Source organism: Betta splendens, chromosome 11 (genome assembly GCF_900634795.4).
Source record: "Betta splendens chromosome 11, fBetSpl5.4, whole genome shotgun sequence".
Taxonomy (NCBI): domain Eukaryota; kingdom Metazoa; phylum Chordata; class Actinopteri; order Anabantiformes; family Osphronemidae; genus Betta; species Betta splendens.
This window is the reverse complement of record NC_040891.2, coordinates 15,895,424-15,913,347: the sequence shown is the minus strand read 5'-3', so window position 1 is coordinate 15,913,347 and position 17,924 is coordinate 15,895,424. Positions and strand designations below refer to the sequence as shown.

The 17,924-nt window shown below is 49.7% G+C and overlaps 1 protein-coding gene across 2 annotated transcripts in view; it reads right to left on the bottom strand.

Moving 5' to 3' along the window:
- LOC114866081 (glutamate receptor ionotropic, kainate 5-like) overlaps positions 1-17,318 on the bottom strand; it is a 52,887-nt gene extending 35,569 nt beyond the window's left edge. The window contains exons 1-2 of one of the 2 annotated variants that reach the window (XM_029167725.3): positions 16,703-17,318; positions 11,822-13,108 (exon numbers count right to left, since the gene is read on the bottom strand). The gene's annotated coding sequence lies outside the window, so the exon portion shown is untranslated. The remainder of the gene's footprint in view (positions 1-11,821; positions 13,109-16,702) is intronic. The other variant, XM_029167724.3, reaches the window with a different exon arrangement.
- Between the last annotated feature and the right edge of the window lie 606 nt (positions 17,319-17,924).

Genomic DNA, 17,924 nt, shown 5'->3' with positions numbered 1-17,924 from the left:
TGGTGAGACACAGATCTGCTTGGCATTACACTGCTCAACCTCATCCTTCCTATTGATTCTTCTATGGCTTGTTTTTGTCTTTACTGACTCCTCTGCCTCTCTTTTCTGTTTTCATCATGGTTCAATCCTCATGAACCCATGAAAGTGCATGGTTCTGTGCTGGCTGTGGTTCTGTGGGATGCTGGCCACACACAGAACATTAGATATTACACGAAAGACGAGCACAAAGAATCGATACTAGAATGAGGAAGGTTGGTGCTGAGCTGACGTCCCTGTTAACATAGACCAGGTTAGCTAAGCCCCGCTGCGTCAAATGTGGTGCAGCCGTCTGCCTCCAGGCTCTAAGATGAACCTGTGACCATCACCAGGGGCAGAAACAAACCTGAAGCCTGAAGCTTTACATCCAGTTCCCTTTAAATTCAAACCCAAGGTTTAGCCTGGAGTTCACTGCTGGAAACGACGGAACCCACCTTCAGGTAAACAGTTTTACTCCTTCTTGACTTAGCTCAGCCATGTTGTTCTTTAAAGCACGAGGGCACAAATGAAACATTTCTCAAGCTTGTACGTCGGCCTATCACAAATAGGCTGAGGGACTCAGACCTCTAGCTGCTGACGGGTGTGTGTGTGTTCAGGCCTTTCATCAGATGAAAGCCTGGCTTCGACTCGTAGACATGCGTGGCCACGCTCTCAGGCTGCCAGCGCTTCCCTCTGCTCCCTCCCTCCCACATGTTTCACCATATTGCAGCTTTTTGAAAGGGTTTCCCGTCGCTGTCACCAGGAAGCTGCAGCGACGTACACAGTCGCAGTCATGCTCCAGCTACAGGACGAGGGGCTCAACAGCATCCGAAGGTCAGTCTGAGTGACTTGAACCTGCACAAACATCTCCCTGAGGCTGCTGATGCCTTCAGTGTCTTTTAAGTTTTAACCTCTGAAGAGTTTCACTCTGCACCTTTGATTTCACTGCAACTGCAGAAGTCAGTGTCATACAATCCAGTCAATCCCGTTCTGAGTTTATCTCTCCCACAGCTGAAATAAGGTTTTCTCAATGATACTTTGACTATATATATAAGTGCTGCTGTCCAACCTCCTTCCCCGCTTGTGTTTGTGTGAATGTGCAGCACGGCTTCATTCACACTTACGTTAAGATGGATGTTCTTTGTGATGTCCAACTACTGTACCTTCAGCCAGACACAGCGTTTAATCATATCACCAGGAAAAACAGCGGCACCAGCTACTGGAACTGAAAGAATCGGCTCCTTTATTTGCGCTGGCCTGATGTGAACTAGCCTGAGGTCCGGTCACCTCCACCTGCTGCGGCTCCTCAGCTCCACCTGGATACAAGCAGCAGTCCAGATGACGAGCTGAGCGGTTCCAGGCGGACGCCAGAGTCAAGGACACGCGACGCGGCTGCAGTCTCGAGCCCGAGCCGCTGACCTTTCAGTCGGCTCCTCCGGCTCCAGAGCCGCAGGGACGGCGTGAAGCTTAGCAGCTCTAACATTTAGATCCGTCCCCACAGAAGGAAAGTCGGATAGAGGACAGACGGACAGAGGAAATGTTCACTAACCCAACTCTAACCAAACTAGCAGATTATTTTCAGACACAAGCTTTTCTCCTGTGATCAATCAAAGACCAAGTCTGTTTATTTGTATCAGAAAAAAAGCAGCAAGAAACTTCATGAAATGAGAACGCGTAGACAGAGGCCAGGAAGTGAGTGCTTCACTTCCTGCTCCCTCTTAGTTCTTCCTTTGGTGATGATGCCAGGAGATTTCATGCTTGTCGGCCTGACAATAGCGGCTCGAGGCAGCTACATCGGTGCCTGAGCTGCCAGACGACGGGTGCTGTAAACAGACTGACGCCCGTAATGAGGCTGTGAAGGCATCACCAGCTCCGCCTGCCAATCACTGTGTGCTTCTCCATCATTCGCTGTCGTTGTCTGAACAAGCACTTCTATTTTGGTCTGTGCTCCATCTATCTATGTTTTCTCTGCTGTCCATCTATTCAGAGCGACACTTATCTTCAGTGGTCGTCTCCACGTGCTGCACCTCACCAGTTTGAACCAAACGTGTAGAGCGTCAGTGAGGCTAAACATCCGGCTCCACCTGAACATGCAATGCAGAACCTGTTGGACCGATACGGAGAGAGCTGCATTCATCAACCAGCACCGGCCAATGGCCTGTTGGTTCATAGGACTCAACTCTGGGGCTTTTTGGGTCACTCCAGAGAGCCGTGATGCATTCAAGGACCCTCCAAAAGCCCCTCCTCACAGAGCGAGTCTGCCTTTGTTTATGGCTGAGTTGACAGCAGCAGACAATCAGAAACAAACAAAAGAAGATGGCAGACTGTCAGACAGAAAAAGTTTCCAGGTAATGTTGAGACAATTTACTGTCTGGATGGGAATCAATGGAGACATTGATCAGCTGTCAAAGACAGAACACAAATCACCAGCTAAAGAAAATCAAGCTTTCACCTTTTCTTTAGTCCAACTTGTGCAAACGCGCCGACAACACATCAGCTGTTTAGAGAAACACAGTGAACTTCAAGTCTGCTCATCATGTCAGAGTAAAGAACGAGGATTTTCTGCCTCCGACCTTCATGTACAGACAAGCACTTCTCTGTCCAGTTCAGGTGATAGAAGCTTTGCTTACAGGACTCGTGTGGCCTTTCTGGTCCGTCTGACATTGTGACACGTGCCTCTCGTTATGGCTCGCTTCCTTGTCTCTGCAGGTTTACTCAGCTCACGCAGCCGCCCACACCTGGCAGCCAGGTAGGACAAACCCGTCCCACACATAAGCAGTTCACCTGCTGGTTGAAAGACTTGAATCTCTGCTTGAACAGCCACTAACACGCAAATCGAGCCTCGGGGACAAACAGCAGCTTTAAGAATGAGGCTAATCAATGTCATAAAATGATTAAGGGGATCATGCTTCTCTGTCGCTGCCTTTTACACCGCCTGTGTTTCTACAAGCTCTGAGGAGCGGTGCTTTTAAATATCACTTTTCATTAAAATGCTAATGTAGAGAGTGAAGCAGCTGGTCACCAGGACGACGCTGCATCCGCGCACCATGTTCCATGTTCACATCATGAATCATGGTGATGTCTTGGTTTCTGGGAGCAGCTCAGCCTGGCTTCCTGTTTGTGATGGTGACATGGTTTCACATCAGCTGAGGTTCTGCTTTACAGTGTGGACCCGTTCCACACCGGAACCTTTCCTGTACTCGACCGGACTGTCACACTGGTAACACTGGGAGGAACCAGCAGCTGATTGGATTCATTCCATTCACAGACTATTGCTTCATCAGTGTCGCACTGAAATATCAAAATTCAATAACGCCATTAATCAGCTGATGTACTGAGTCTCAGCTTCAGGATGAGACAACATGGCTGTTCACTTGTTCTGAATCAGAATCGGGACGCAGCTCAGGCGAGAGGTGTCTTTAAACACGTTCTGGTTGGACGTCACAGCTCCACCTCCAGCATCGCTGCTTTAATGATCCCTTCCTTGTTGCCACGGATGGAACGAGCAGCAGCAAACTAACATCAGGTCGTGGTGAAAATCTCTTCCATTCATTGATCTTCACGTCACACGGACGAGCTGCTCTCAGAGGCCGTCACGCTCCTGTGCTGCATCGATTGTCCGGCGCTGAGGTGAGGCCGCAGAATGAGCAGTAATTCCCCGTCTCCAGCAGGCTCCCACCTACACAAACATTCATCAAGGGCTGCTGATGAAACCCCGAGACAGACGAGCTGTGAGAGCCAATAAGAGAGACTGACACCACTGCTTTGTAGATGTCACTAAATCCTGCTCTTTCAGATTGTTTTTAAATGGAAGCTGGCAGCAGCCTCCACTTCGCTTTCTCTTTATAGTTGGAGGAGAAAGGCTGCACTAAAACCTGCTCCAAGGGCAGAGAAGATGGACAAGCTGCTTCACCGTCCATTACTGCACAGCACTCTGCTGTCAGCTGAAGGAAAGCGGCATCTGCTGTCGATGTCAGTGTCGGATCTCTACAAATCATCTCGAGGCCCCGACTGCAAAAGGAAGTTGTCAGCTGGAGCCGTGGGTCCGAACGGAGCCATTTACGTCTTTGGTGGTTCTACGCCGGCGGAGGAAGAGGAGGACGGTGGCTGAGCCCATCTTGGTGGGGTCAGGAGGCCGTCTTCAGACCTCCTGCCCACAGTTGGAGCACGATGACCCCTGACACCATCACATCCATTCACACACTGTGTTTTATTCTTTCATTAATTAAAGGAGATCAAAGAGTGGAGATAGAGGATCCTCCATTTTGCCAAACCATGATATCAGCTGCGCGTTTTAGGCCAAGATCAAACACACGCCATCACTCAGACACTGATGCTCACACCAGCCTCCTGCCTATTTATGACGGCAATATGAAGCACTTCAAAGCAGCGTCCAGCCTGCTGCAGAGGAAGCTGGGCTCCACTCAACGCAGCACAAGCCGAATGCTCGTCATGGTGTAACCATGACAACCAGCCCGACTGGTCTCTGAGGGAAGACACAAACTGACACACTCTGAGCATTGATTCGTAATAGCTCATATGTTTGTAACATGTGGAGTTTCTTCGCAGCCATCAAACATGCAGAGTCGTGGTCCCCAGCGACCTGTGGGGTTTGGATTCGTACCTTTGCCTGCAGTGTGTGACTGTCTTCTTACTTCCTGAGCCACCTGGTAAAAACAGAACTGCAGGGATCACCCTCCATTAAACTTTCTTGGTGTGTGTAAAGCTGCATTTCCAGCAGAAACGCTTTGTTTCGGTGCGGTGCACGAACCAACCGTGTGCTTTGCTGGAGGCTCTGACCCAGAACGTCTGACAGCCCAGACATTTATAGCAGCAGACGCCGCATCGGCACCGATCAGCACCCTCCCCACGACGTCTTTGTGTGCGAGGAGCCGCCGCTCCAGTCTGCACCTGTGGAAGCTGGGCCTGCAGGCCTGCATTTGCATCATGGCCTCAGCACACGCAGCCATCAGCACAAATCAGCTCCTGCAGAGCAGCACAAACAACTGAACCCAGCTCTGTGTGTGATTCACCTCGACAGACTTTCATTCACATGCATACGCCTCCTCCATGCATCCGTCCACTTGCTATAAATATGTTTGTGATGTCACTGGCACATGACCCGCCTGGAACCGACCCGGATCTGCTCGTGACCGGGCCGGTTTCATGTGTGATGGCGTGACGCTTGCAGCTCATTATCATCGCGCTGATCCTGGTCTACACTTAAATTCTGTGTGCATGTATGAGATGAGATGTTTCACCTCTGCCTCCGTTCGTTATCAAATCAAACATGAGTCATTAATCCTGTTCTCTCTTTCATGACAACAACAAAGCACAGAATTGTGGTCTGCGCTTGAACGCAGCGTTCTGCAGGAACAACAAGGCTGAAGGATTATGCTGCACTGGCACTTTTTGTCACTTGTTTCCAGATGGAAGCGACTTCAGTGTGAGAGTTTTCACACAAACTTGTTTTATATTCTAGTGGAGGTCCCAAAACTTTCCAAATATGCCAAATCTGTCAGGGAGAATTTTTGGGAAGGTTTGAAACGTCGCAGTAGAATATCTGTGTTTGATGGTTTGGGCCTCGTGAACCTGCACAGGGAGATAATCGCTCTGTGGCTCTAACAAACCAGCATAAAGTCTGCCCTGAACTGAAGAACATGTTGAATCATGTTAACCCCAGAATACAGGCTATGAAATATTTATAGCTGTTTCACTTCTCTGACCTCATTCTGTCAACAATGCAAGAAGCCCCGCAAACCTAAAAAGTCCATTTCACACTGAACAGAGGGACGAGCTCCTCGACGGAGCCTCACGTCCAATGTTAACGAGCGGCATTAGGTCCTTAGTTTCCCTTTAAACCCCCTCAGATCCAGTGTCCAGACCAGTCTCAGGAATCCCCTTAACTGAGCTTCTCATTTTGGTTGGTGGCCAAAGGTCAAAGGTCATAATCACAGCGCAGCAGCTCTGAACCGTCACTGACCATCTTCAGTTCATCTCTGGCGTCTTCTACCACGAAGCTCAGCACAAACAAACACCTCCTGACTGTCACACACTCAACCACTACTTTGATTTCTGGTTTTCGCAGCATTAGAGCATGTGACATCACTTCAAACTAAAATGCAAAAGCCGGGAAGCCAGCTGTGATTGGCTGAACGGCTCACTAACTAAGATCAGCTGAGCTGAAGCTCGTATCATGTCTGACAGAACCCTTTCTGACCTGTCTCACGTCCTGTGACCATTCTGAACAGCTCTGCCTCCGTCCTGCTGAGCCCCTCAGGGAGCCTCCATCCAGACAAGCTGATTAAGCCGCGTTTTTCTTGACCAGTGGACTGCAGCGACAGACAATTAGGACGTGGATGTGCTGCTCCCTGTGGCCGTTACTTCTCAGGGGGAGGAGGGGGAGGACGGCGGCCCAGCGGGTGCATCATCACGGCGCCTTTGATGTATCGCCTGCCACCTCCTTCCTCTCCTCCCCCCTCGCTCGCTCACACCAGAACCCAGGGACATGGAAATTACCCAGCTTTCCATGTGTCCGTCCGCACGCCTCCTCCTTCTCTCCCACCTGCAGCTCCAAGGCTGCGTGAGGTGGTCACCGTCCAGAGAGGAAGATTTAGAGGTAGAAAGTGGGATCAGCAGAATGAATGGATTCAAGGTGATCCTGATGAATTCAAGCTCACAGCTTGTTTCAGTGCTGATACCAGCTCACAGCTGCTGTTTCCAGATGTTTGCATGTTGTCTGTGAGCTGAGCCTCAAACAGCACGGACCCTGCCTTCATGCTTTCCAGCCGTTATCCTGCTCCTTTCATCACCAGCCTCTCCTGTCACAGACGAAGCAGAAGCGCGTTCAGCCTTCGTCAGAGCTTCACAGCTGCTCAGCTTTGCTTTCTGGATCTCACCAGCACACATTTGCACTTGAAAAGCGATCCAGATATTCAGAAGTCGTCCTTGAGGTTGCTCCACACTCTGTGCTCAGATATTGTCCAGAGGACACGCGTGTGCTCAGCCGAAGCAGACAAACAGCTCACATGCGTCAGACACAGTGTGACTGGCGTGGCAGCAGTGTCTTGTTACCATAACGACCAAAGCAGTAATCACAGCAAGTGTTTATGTGTAAACATGAATCCTGGCTGGTCTCCTGTGACTTGTGAAGTAGCTGGTCAACAGTTGTCATTCTGCATCCAGCTCCTCAGTCTCTCTCTTCACACAGTTTATTGTTTGACGGTTAACACTGCAGTTGCACATTATTTAGGTTTAAATTCATTCAGCGGCTTAAGTTTTACTGGTGCAAGTCTTACACCTGTGATTAAACAGAGAAAGAGGGCGATGCATGGACTCATCTACGCTCTCATGACACTATGAAGACACAACAAGCCTCAGCTTCACGCTTTACAAACTCCCTAATTGAAAAGTGATTCTCCTGAAGCATGACGCCATCCTGGCAAAGTTGAGTGCTGGGAGGCAGGAGGGAGCATGTGACTCTAGACCGTTCACCACTGCAGCAGAGTTGGCAGTAAACAGGAGGATGCAGCGCTGGGATCTCTGCAGAGGAAGCAGCTTCTGCACACATCTCTCCAAAATAACATAAAGCCCCTCTTGAAGCCAGCGGCCGTGTCCTCGGATGAAGGAGAAGACTCGTTCAGCTCCGCAGGGACGTGGCTATTGATTTCTCAGTGTCTTCACAGCCCCTTACCTCAGCACGATGAATGCCGTTGCCAAGGCCACCAGTTATGACAAGGAGGTGGGAGGATGGGCGACGGCAAGATGGGAGCCTCGGGAAAGAGGACCGTAATTAAAAGGCCAATGACCCCCAAGCAGATGGCAACTAGGAAAGGAGGAGGAAGGGAAAGACATCCAAACTGAAAGGAGAAGGAGAAATCAAGGAACACGCATGGAAGCGACAACTAATTCAACCAGGAAGGAAAGAAGGCGAGAGAAGCGTTTTTAAATTAGACGGGACTGAGCTGACCTTGACTCGCTCAAGTTCATCTAACTGAAGGTTTAAACGTGCAACCAACCGGTCAAGAGCTGCATGAAAACCCACAACTGGCAGGTAAACGTATAGATAATTACCTGCTGAGTCATGTTAAGCATGAAGGCTCGGCAGGTCACGTCATACAAGGATCAGAGCTGCGGCGTCTCCTCCACGTCATGACTCTAATTGGCCAAAGCCCCAAAGAAGCCTGGCCTCAACTCTGAGCCCTGCACATTAGCAGCCATGAGCCTTTCATAGCAACGAGGTCGCTGCTGTGGTGTCACCACTTCAACTCAGACGCTGAACAGGGGCAGTAGAGGCCATGAGCTCACCTTGATTTGACCTGGAGAAGGTTGAAGCGTGTGACGAGCAGCGGGCCGGTGTTTGGGACATGACTCGTATCAAAGCCGCTGTCATTGGATCACTGCATGCTCACATTTCACTTCACCCAAACTGTCGTCTCCTAATTTTATGTCAATAACAGGCACCAGAGTCACAGCACCACATTCATTCCAGCAGCCAGGCGTCTGACGGAGCCCAGCAACAATGGACCTGATTGGACTAATTACCAGCCGTTCCACTGTTCAGCCCTCAGCTCTGAGTGGATTCAAAGCAGCCACATCTAAACGTGTTCACAGGTGGAGACATCACCAGAAACATCCAGCTTCTGAAGCTTCCAGGGAACCATCTCTCATTTATGATTTGAACTTGGATCAGCAGCAAATCATTCCTCAAAAATCAAACGCTGCTCAGTTTTCTGGAAACCAGTCACAAATGTTTCATATGCAGATAATGAAATCACTTCAGCGTCTAAAATGCCACCTAACATTTCATCACAGCCTCGCTTCATCAAGCTAAATTAGTAAAACAGTGCTTGTTTAAGGTCACATTAACATGTTGTATTAAATTAACTTTTCAGAACAAAAAGCTTTTGCACTAATTCCAGTGAGTTGATGAGCGTCACCGCCCTTCAGCTGGAAAAGCGCCACGACAACGCTATGATCACATCAGCTGTTTGTCTGGTGATGATGGCTTTTACTAAAAGCCTCAACTTAAACAAATGAGCAGCTTCCTAAAACGTGTCTGGCTGAACAGGTTCACAGACTTGGTGTGTTTGCTCCTGGGGGGAGGAGACTGCAGCAGCGAAGTCAAAGGGAACAGGAGGAGATGACGTCAGGGCATCTAATGCAGCCGTCGAGCCTCCCACACACAAAGCACAAATTAAAAGGAACCAGACTCATAACGACGCCTCCCGCTGAGGCGCAGACCCCCTGCTGAGCTCACGGTGTGAAGCAACCAGAGCTTCGATGACACTTTCAGCTCCCCCTGTGGCCACGTAATATCACAAGCATCCAGCGACCAAACTCGATCTTAATTGTTTGAGTCGAGTGGCGTTATTCCTAAAGCAGTCGAACGCTCTGACACGGTTTGCAGCTCTCTGACCCACTGCACTGCAGCTCTGGTGGGCCCTCAGGGACCGACGGGGCCGTGCAGGGACTCCAGAGGACAAAGCACAGACGCAAACACATGGCTGCAGATGTTCTGCTACGTCTCAGGGAGTCAAGAGAAACGCTTTGACAAAGCAGTCACGTGTCCGTCATCTCCATGGCAACCACGGAAGCTGCTGCCATGTGAACTGCATCCTACTGAGCACGACCCGTTTCCTTATGAATAACGAGCCATTAGGCGAGACACGGCTCCATTAATCACGTCCTCTGTGCAGAACTTTAACTGACCGCTGTAACTCTGTGAACCTGCCAGACGTTGTGTTTTAGTGTCAGTGCTCGTCACGCTGAGGTTAAAGACACACCGCGGACACACATCCATCGTCAGCTGGACGGGGAGCAGCTGGACGGCCTGTGACCCGTCCATGCTAGGACTCGCGAGTTTGTCAGCTGCGAGCCCTGGTCTCAGCGCTGCAGCTCCACATGTTGGAGCCACACGCGAAACCTGCTGCTTTGAATGATCAGCTTCTTATTCACTGCTAGTTAACATTGATTGTTGTGAAACAATCACCTGGAAAAAGGGATGAGCTGCTGCCCATTCATTTCTAATCATGTCTTCCTTCCAATACTGCATCACATTTTTCCAGATCATCCCATTAATTTTAGCATCGATTACTCATTTTGTTGCTTTTTTGTTGCATTTGGAACCAAACAATGATGAGAAAAGTGTGTTTAGGCAGGAAGTGTTCAGATTCACAGACACGTCCTCCCGTCTGTTACTCTTACTCCTCGTCATGTGCTGCTTGCGTTTTGGGTCTGTTCACTCCTGGTTTTTGCTGTCTAGTCCTGTGTTAGCCATCTTCTTTGCAACTATGCTCACCTCCAGCCAAATAATCACATCTGTGTCTTTTGCTTTTACAGTATGTGAAGTATGAGAGAGCCAGGTTTTTAGGGAATCTTTTTGGTTTAGTAATGTTCATTTGAGATTAAAGGGTTTTTCACCCTTCCATCATTTATGCAGGGTTCTACCTGAGCTTTGCTTCTAGTGCTTTTAATTCTAAAGAAAGAAGGACTAAATGTTCTGCATGAAGCCAAATAAAGCTCAGCTGATCACACGTTCTCGACTATACGACAGAGGAAGGAACCGAAGGTTCCACAAAACAAATGGGTCCAAGCGGTGCCTGATTCATGGCGTTCTGTTGGTCTTCCTCATCGCCGCTGTTCCCATGAACACAATAGGGAAAATGAAGGCGAGCAGACGGTGCTGACTTTTACTGATTCCGTCTGATCCACGCTGATTGTGATGTGACCTCTCTTTGTGGGAAGCGTCAGTCTCCTCTCAGAGCCATTAACAGTAAATAGGGTGATTTGGCTTCATCGCAGCAGCAGGATATCAATAGAGCTAGCTCAATTATTGGCACGATGCGGCACAGCCCAGACGCTCGCTGAGGAGCCTCGCCACCCTCCTGTCCCCTCAGCCTCCACCTGGAGCAAAATGATGGGGGCTCCATTATCGTTATCTTCCTGCACCGTTACTTACCGCAGGTAATAGGGTCCCCAGACAGAAGCTGTTTAGGAGCCCAGCTGATTGGGGCGTCTAACAGAGTCAGGATGGATGTGGCCGACTTTAAAGTGATGGCGTGTTTAATAGTTGAGGGATTCAACGTCCCCGTTCCCCCGGATTCCACCAGGATGTGTGGCTGAAATAAAGCTGAAGCTAAGAACTGAACTCAAGCAACAGAGCGTTGATAAAGAACAAACCTGGCTTTAATCAGAGGCTGATCTTACGTAGAAAGGACACACTCCTGCGTAATCAGCTGCTCCAGGCCTCCAGCGGCTCGTCTCAACACGCAGCTACTTCACATCCAAATTCCAATCGCATGCAGACTCTGTTCATCACTGAGCTGAATATTTAGCCACGCACAGGAAGCGCACGCGCTCCCTCAGGGATGCACACGCTGAATAAAGCTTTATTGATTCTGCCGTCCTACGCAGGAACACTACTTCCGAGACTCGTACTATTATCAGGAATAAAACGGGCCGGACCGGAGCCCCACGCTGAGCACGGGAGGCCAGAGGAGGCGGATGGGACGACACCAGGCTGAACAGGAGGCAGAGCTTCAAACGTTTGGTTTTTGGGTCGGCTCCGTGGAGATCTGCCTCGTTGTCTCCTCATGGGTCAGGGGCCGCCCCGCGACTGCCCCAACAGCACCATGACTGTGACATGATGTCTGCATGCATCCAATAATAACCAATGGCAACGATCACATGGGACCTGCTCCAACTCCTATGAGTCAGAGGCTTTTAGAAAGTGAACAGTAGATTCAAACTGAGCAGAGGGAGACTACAGCTCTAGACGGCAGAAAGGGAGGACTCAGGTACTCACTGAAAGGAGATGACGACACCAGGAGCCGGTATCAGAGGGTCGGGTCGGGTAAGGCAGCCCTGAGCAGAACCGTCCACAGCTGGACCTGGGGAGCAGAGCAGTTCAGCTCAGCCGCAGTGTCTCTCTGGTTCCTATAGAGGCGACTGTGGAAGGAGGTCTCTAGGTCCGAAAGAGCGATTTCAGTGACTGGGGCACAAACCAACTCAATTACAGCCTGAGATAATGGTGCGTATCGGTGGCACCTGCTCTGCCTCCTCTTTCTCTTCCTTTCTGCTTTTCCACCTGACTGCCAAGATTAAGGCATATAATCAAATTCCCTTAATTGGCCTGAAGATGGCCGGCGTCCAGCAGCTCCTCTCTGTGCGCTCGCTCACTGCAGAGAATGACAATGAGTCGCAGGCTGTGAGGAGCCTGTCAGTCAGGCCTCGGGGCTCCCGCCGTGGCCTCCACCTGCTGACTCCTAGCCGCTTGTTATCTGCGCTTCATATCCTCGGCCTCCCCGCCTCCTTATTGATCAGCTGACTGACTGACAGCTTCCCTTTAACCCCTCCTGACCTCTTCTTGCCACTTTTTTGATCCCTCCTCTCTTTTCTTTCTCACTTTCCTCTGTGTCGGAATCTAATCTCCTGTTCTTCCTGTGTCTAATCCCCCATCTCGATCGGCTGTTGCTAATTGGTTTCAGGTGTCTGGCGGCAGCGGGAAGGAGAGTGGGGATGGGGGTGACGGGGAAGATTTCACGCCACCGTCGCCATTAATTAAAAAGATGATTACTCAGAATTCAAAGATTAGAGATGAAAATAGGAAGCGTGGGGCCGACGGCAGCCTGCTGGCGCCGTACAACTCCTCACTCAGCTTATCGGCTTCTAAAAGATGGCCACGTATGAATGTTAGAAGAAAGGTAGTGGCAGCAGGTTGTGGCTACATGTTAGCGCGTCGCCTCCTGTGGGGCGACAATTGAGAAACACAGCAACGTGTCAGTTTTTGCTCCAGTCTTTTCCCGAAACACCACGTCCGCTACATCCGCTGCACTGAGGTGTTTCAGCTCTAGATTTCCTTGTTGCTTCTCAGGATCCAGGAACAGAATCACAGTCCTCCACTCCTCTCTCGAAAACCATTGAATCGCCCAGAATCCTGTTTGTCTGAGTCGTTACTGACGCGTCTCTGGGCCGCTGAGACTGTGAACAGATGCGGTTGCCATGACGCCTCTGAGGAAGCTGGTCGGCCAGGGCTCTGGGGCGGGAGGTTACCTGGAGGGCTCAGGGTGGCGGCACCAGGTCCTGATGAGGCCTGTAAAGAGAGGAGACAGTCATTGTTTAGTTTAGCCTTTTAAAGGATGGTTTTGCTGCATTTGAGCCTTTCTAATCAGCCAATTCAGTGAACGAATAGTCTGGCTTATGTGACAGACGATTATTCAGTTTGTCTGTAGATGTGTGGTGAGCAATGTTTATCTCCGACATGATAAGACATTAAAAGATTGAAGCGCTGGGAGAATAGATGCGGATGACACAGATAAAGAAATCAACAAAGAGGATTATAGAAGAGAACACAGACGACAAAAACAGAGGCGACAAAAACACAGGCGACAAAAAACACAGGCTACAAAACCACAGACGACAAAACCACAGACGACAAAAACACAGACGACAAAACCACAGACGACAAAAACACAGGCTACAAAACCACAGACGACAAAACCACAGACGACAAAAACACAGACGACAAAACCACAGACGACAAAAACACAGACGACAAAACCACAGATGTCAAAAACACAGGCTACAAAACCACAGACGACAAAACCACAGACGACAAAACCACAGACGACAAAACCACAGATGTCAAAAACACAGATGACAAAACCACAGACGACAAAAACACAGGCTACAAAACCACAGACGACAAAAACACAGACGACAAAACCACAGATGTCAAAAACACAGGCTACAAAACCACAGACGACAAAACCACAGACGACAAAACACAGACGACAAAACCACAGATGTCAAAAACACAGGCTACAAAACCACAGACGACAAAACCACAGACGACAAAACCACAGACGACAAAAACAGACGACAAAACCACAGGCGACAAAAACACAGGCTACAAAACCATCTGCTCCTCTGAGGCGTGATGCGCTTTTTTAATATTTGACCAATCAAGAGTCACTGCAGGCGTTTTGCCCTTGAGCAAACACACGGCAGCAGTGAAGGAAGGTTTCAGCCCAAAAAGGCTGCGCTTTGACTTTATGTAGTTGAACGTGTTCAGACGTTGGAGGTCATGTTTCTTCTTCTGTGGTTCATACTTGGACACACACAAAGGACATTAAAGGTCCCGCTTGCCTCGTGCAGACGTGGGCTCATCATGGACTCGTACTTACACTCGGTGAACAGATGCACTGTGCAAAGACAAGCTTTTTGGTTGGTTGCCTTTATTCTGTTTTCTTCTTTGTGTTGAACATAAAGGAGTGTGAGGTGATGGGAAATGTTAGTCCTGTTTGTTTGTTAATTCATTTGTTTACAGCATTATTTGATTGAGACACATCCATTAAATCCACATGGAGACGTAGGACAAACGGTTTCAGGTTTGTGCTGACAGAGGTTTCAGATCAGGTGTTGTTGTGAGGAGGACCCGGGTCTTTGAGCTCCAGTGAGAATTGTTGCATGTGGTCACGTGATGGTCGTGATGAGAGCAGGGAATCAGACGCAGCTATAAACATGACGCTTCGCTGAACGCTGTGTCCTATTTAAAGTCTTAATCTGTTTGCTCTGAACATCTGAGACACAAACCATCTGTGACAGAGGAGCTGCATCCTGAACTGTAAGGAAAAAACATCCCATTAAGTCTGATTTGCTACAGTTTGTGCAGCATTTTTAGATTTGCTCCAATTCTGTGAAGCACCCACTGAGCATCAGGTCACTTCACCCTCACTGGGTTTGTGGGTCTGACTGAGCTTCTGCTCTGATTCATGGACACGCTTCAGTCGCTTCATACACGTCTCATTTGTGAACAGACAACTGTGTATTTATGGGCTTGGTTCATTTTTGCAAGGAGCAAATCCTGTCATCTGCAACACAACAGGCTTTAAATCCATCCATCCATCCATCCATCCATCCATCCATCCATCCATCCATCCATCCATCCATCCATCCATCCATCCATCCATCCATCCATCCATTCATTCATTCATTCATTCATTCATTCATTCATTCATTCATCCATCCATCCATCCATCCATCCATCCATCCATCCATCCATCCATCCATCCACACGTCAGTCAGTCCATCCATCCATCCATCCATCCATCCATCCATCCATCCATCCATCCATCCATCCATCCATCCATCCATCCATCCACACGTCAGTCAGTCAGTCGTCAGTCCATCCATCCATCCATACGCCAGTCAGTCCATCGATCGATCGATCGATCGATCGATCGATCGATCCATCGATCCATCCATCCATCCATCCATCCATCCATCCATCCATCCATCCATCCATCCATCCATCCATGATGATGAATCTAGCCGAGTGACAGTGAAAACCCACACATCTCTCATCCATTTGTGTCTCTTTCTGGATTCAGTCACAGCTCAAACTCCTCTTTCTTTTCTAACCTTGAGACATTCTGTTCCAGAGCATCTACCTCCTGGTGGGAGATGAAGGACACCTTCTGTGCCCCAGCAGATGAAGCAGCACCTAATACCAACGGACAACATGTGATGATGTTCCAGCAGCACCTTTTCATTCATCAGGCAGAGCAGCTGTGCAGCGTGGCCTGACATCAGCGGTCGTTACGGCTCTTGGGCTCAGAGTCAGACGTCCGTCTGGAACTGTTCCACCGCTGCTGAGGAACCCCTTACGTCTGACTCGTGTCAGTCTGGGTGGAAGACGGAAACGTAAGACGCCCGTGAACCTCCCTCACTGTGAGTGTGGCTTTATTTGCCACCACTGCCCTTGAAGCCTCTCAGCTCAGTGGTTTCAGCCCCTGAGCTTTTCTTGGAGTAAGTGCCCGTAACGGCTGCTGTCTAAACACTGAATTATCCTGTTCCATGATGTGGTTTAGCGGCGGCACATCGCCTGAGAGCTTGTTTGCCGTCGGCACCACTTAAGTACACACATTATACATAATCACAGCTAAGAACTGGGGGGGGCTATGAAACAATAACTACTGGAGGAGGATGCAGGACCTTCCTCTGCCTCCTAAAGTGATGCTCTGAGCATCAGGTGGACCTTATCACACTGGAGGCACCGGACCTGGTTCTGAAGCTTGGAGAAGCCACACGCCTCCACCTGAACCCACTACATGAAGCCCCCATCCACTCATGAGGCCCCAAGTTGGACTCAGGCCTTCATCACTCATCGATTCCGCTGGTAACGAAGCAGAGATGAAGGAAACACAGGCTGACGAAAGATTTGTTAACAATCAGACAACTAATAAACAGTTCTGCTGCAAACAAGACCACGTGGGACATTTTAGGATGCGAGTGCTTCATCTGATGAATAAATGAATGAGGACGAACCCGCCTCCCGTCTTTACAGAGGCTCACATTTATTCTACACAACTGTATTTTTCTTTTAGCAGGTTTCACAGACTGACGAGAACAGAGATTGACAGGATGGAGGTGATGGAGGAGGAGGAGGAGGAGGAGGAGGTGACGGATGAAGAGGGATGCAGGGATTATTGGGCTTCAACCCCCTGACTGTCGATTCCACAACAAACACTGTGCGCGTGTGTGCGTGCGTGCGTGCGTGCGTGCGTGTGTGTGTGTTCCGATGGATGATTTTATGGTTTTAATGATGAGAAGTAAAAATGAAAGGAGAAGAAATGACAGAGGAGCAGCGGAGGACCGTCCTCCCCTCTCCTCAGCGCTCACTCACCCATCTGCGTCTCCGCTCCGCAGCTCCGCGGTCCCGGAGAGGAATAACGAGGTGAACCAGCTTTACTCCAAATTCACGTGAGACGGGAAGCTACGCGTGCACGCAGCCACTGTGCTCGTGCGCGCTGTCGCAGTGACACCGTCGACTGTGAGGCTCCTCTGGGTGACGGTGCCTGAGCAGAGATGAGCCTCCTCGTGCTCCTCGTGCTGCTTCCGCTTTACCTCCGGCTGCCGCTCGGCGTCTTCCTCCACGCGGCCAGTGGCGGCTTTCCTCCGCCTGTCTGTGCGCGCTGCCGTGAAGTCTCTCCTCTCTGCGTGTCCTTCAGCGACGGACTGGCGGCGAGGCTGGACTGCATGCAGCTCTCTCCCTCTCTCCAGCCTCTCCCCCTCACCCTCCCTCTCCTCACCCCTCTCTCTCTCTCTCTCTGTCACTGTCTGACTCTGCGTCCACCTGTTTTCTTTAAGCTGCGTGGCGTCACACAGTCACCAACTGGCGCATGCTGCATCCGGCGCATGCACCGCGCAGCAACCGCTTCAGAGGAGACGGTTTAAACACGGACGGCTGCTCCAGCAGGTCCTAGGGAACCTGCATTCAGACAATCGGGAATCGGGATCCTCCACGTGCAGTAGAGACCTGCTGTTGTGCAGATGCTGATGTTGCTATGGACAACAACAGCATCATTCTAATTAAGGTGAGTGACGTCAGGACGTGAGTGACGTCAGGACGTGGCTGACAGCTGCATGTTGCAGCATCTGCCTCCTAAAGCACCTCATCACATTTTCACGTAGCTCACACTGAACGTGACACAACAGAAATGTGTTGACGCTGGTGCTGCGACGTAATAAACCCAGGTCTGTAAAAACTCGACTTCTCTTTATTGACAGTCAATTCTGTGACTCAGCCCAGAAGCAAACTTTAGTTAGTGTTTTTCTACAACTCTCACACTTTCAGTTTGATATTAATGGTTTCACTTTATTTCCTCACACTCAGATGTTAGTGGTCGATCACAACACGCCTGTAAAAACACAAGACAGAAAACCAGCAGTAAAAGCTCAGAGAAGAACTCTTGTATTCCAGGCATGTGTGAGTCACACACACACACACACACACACACACACACACACACACACACACACACACACTCACACACACACACACACACACACACACACACACACACACACACACACACACACAGAGCAAAGCTTCAGGGGGGAAATCA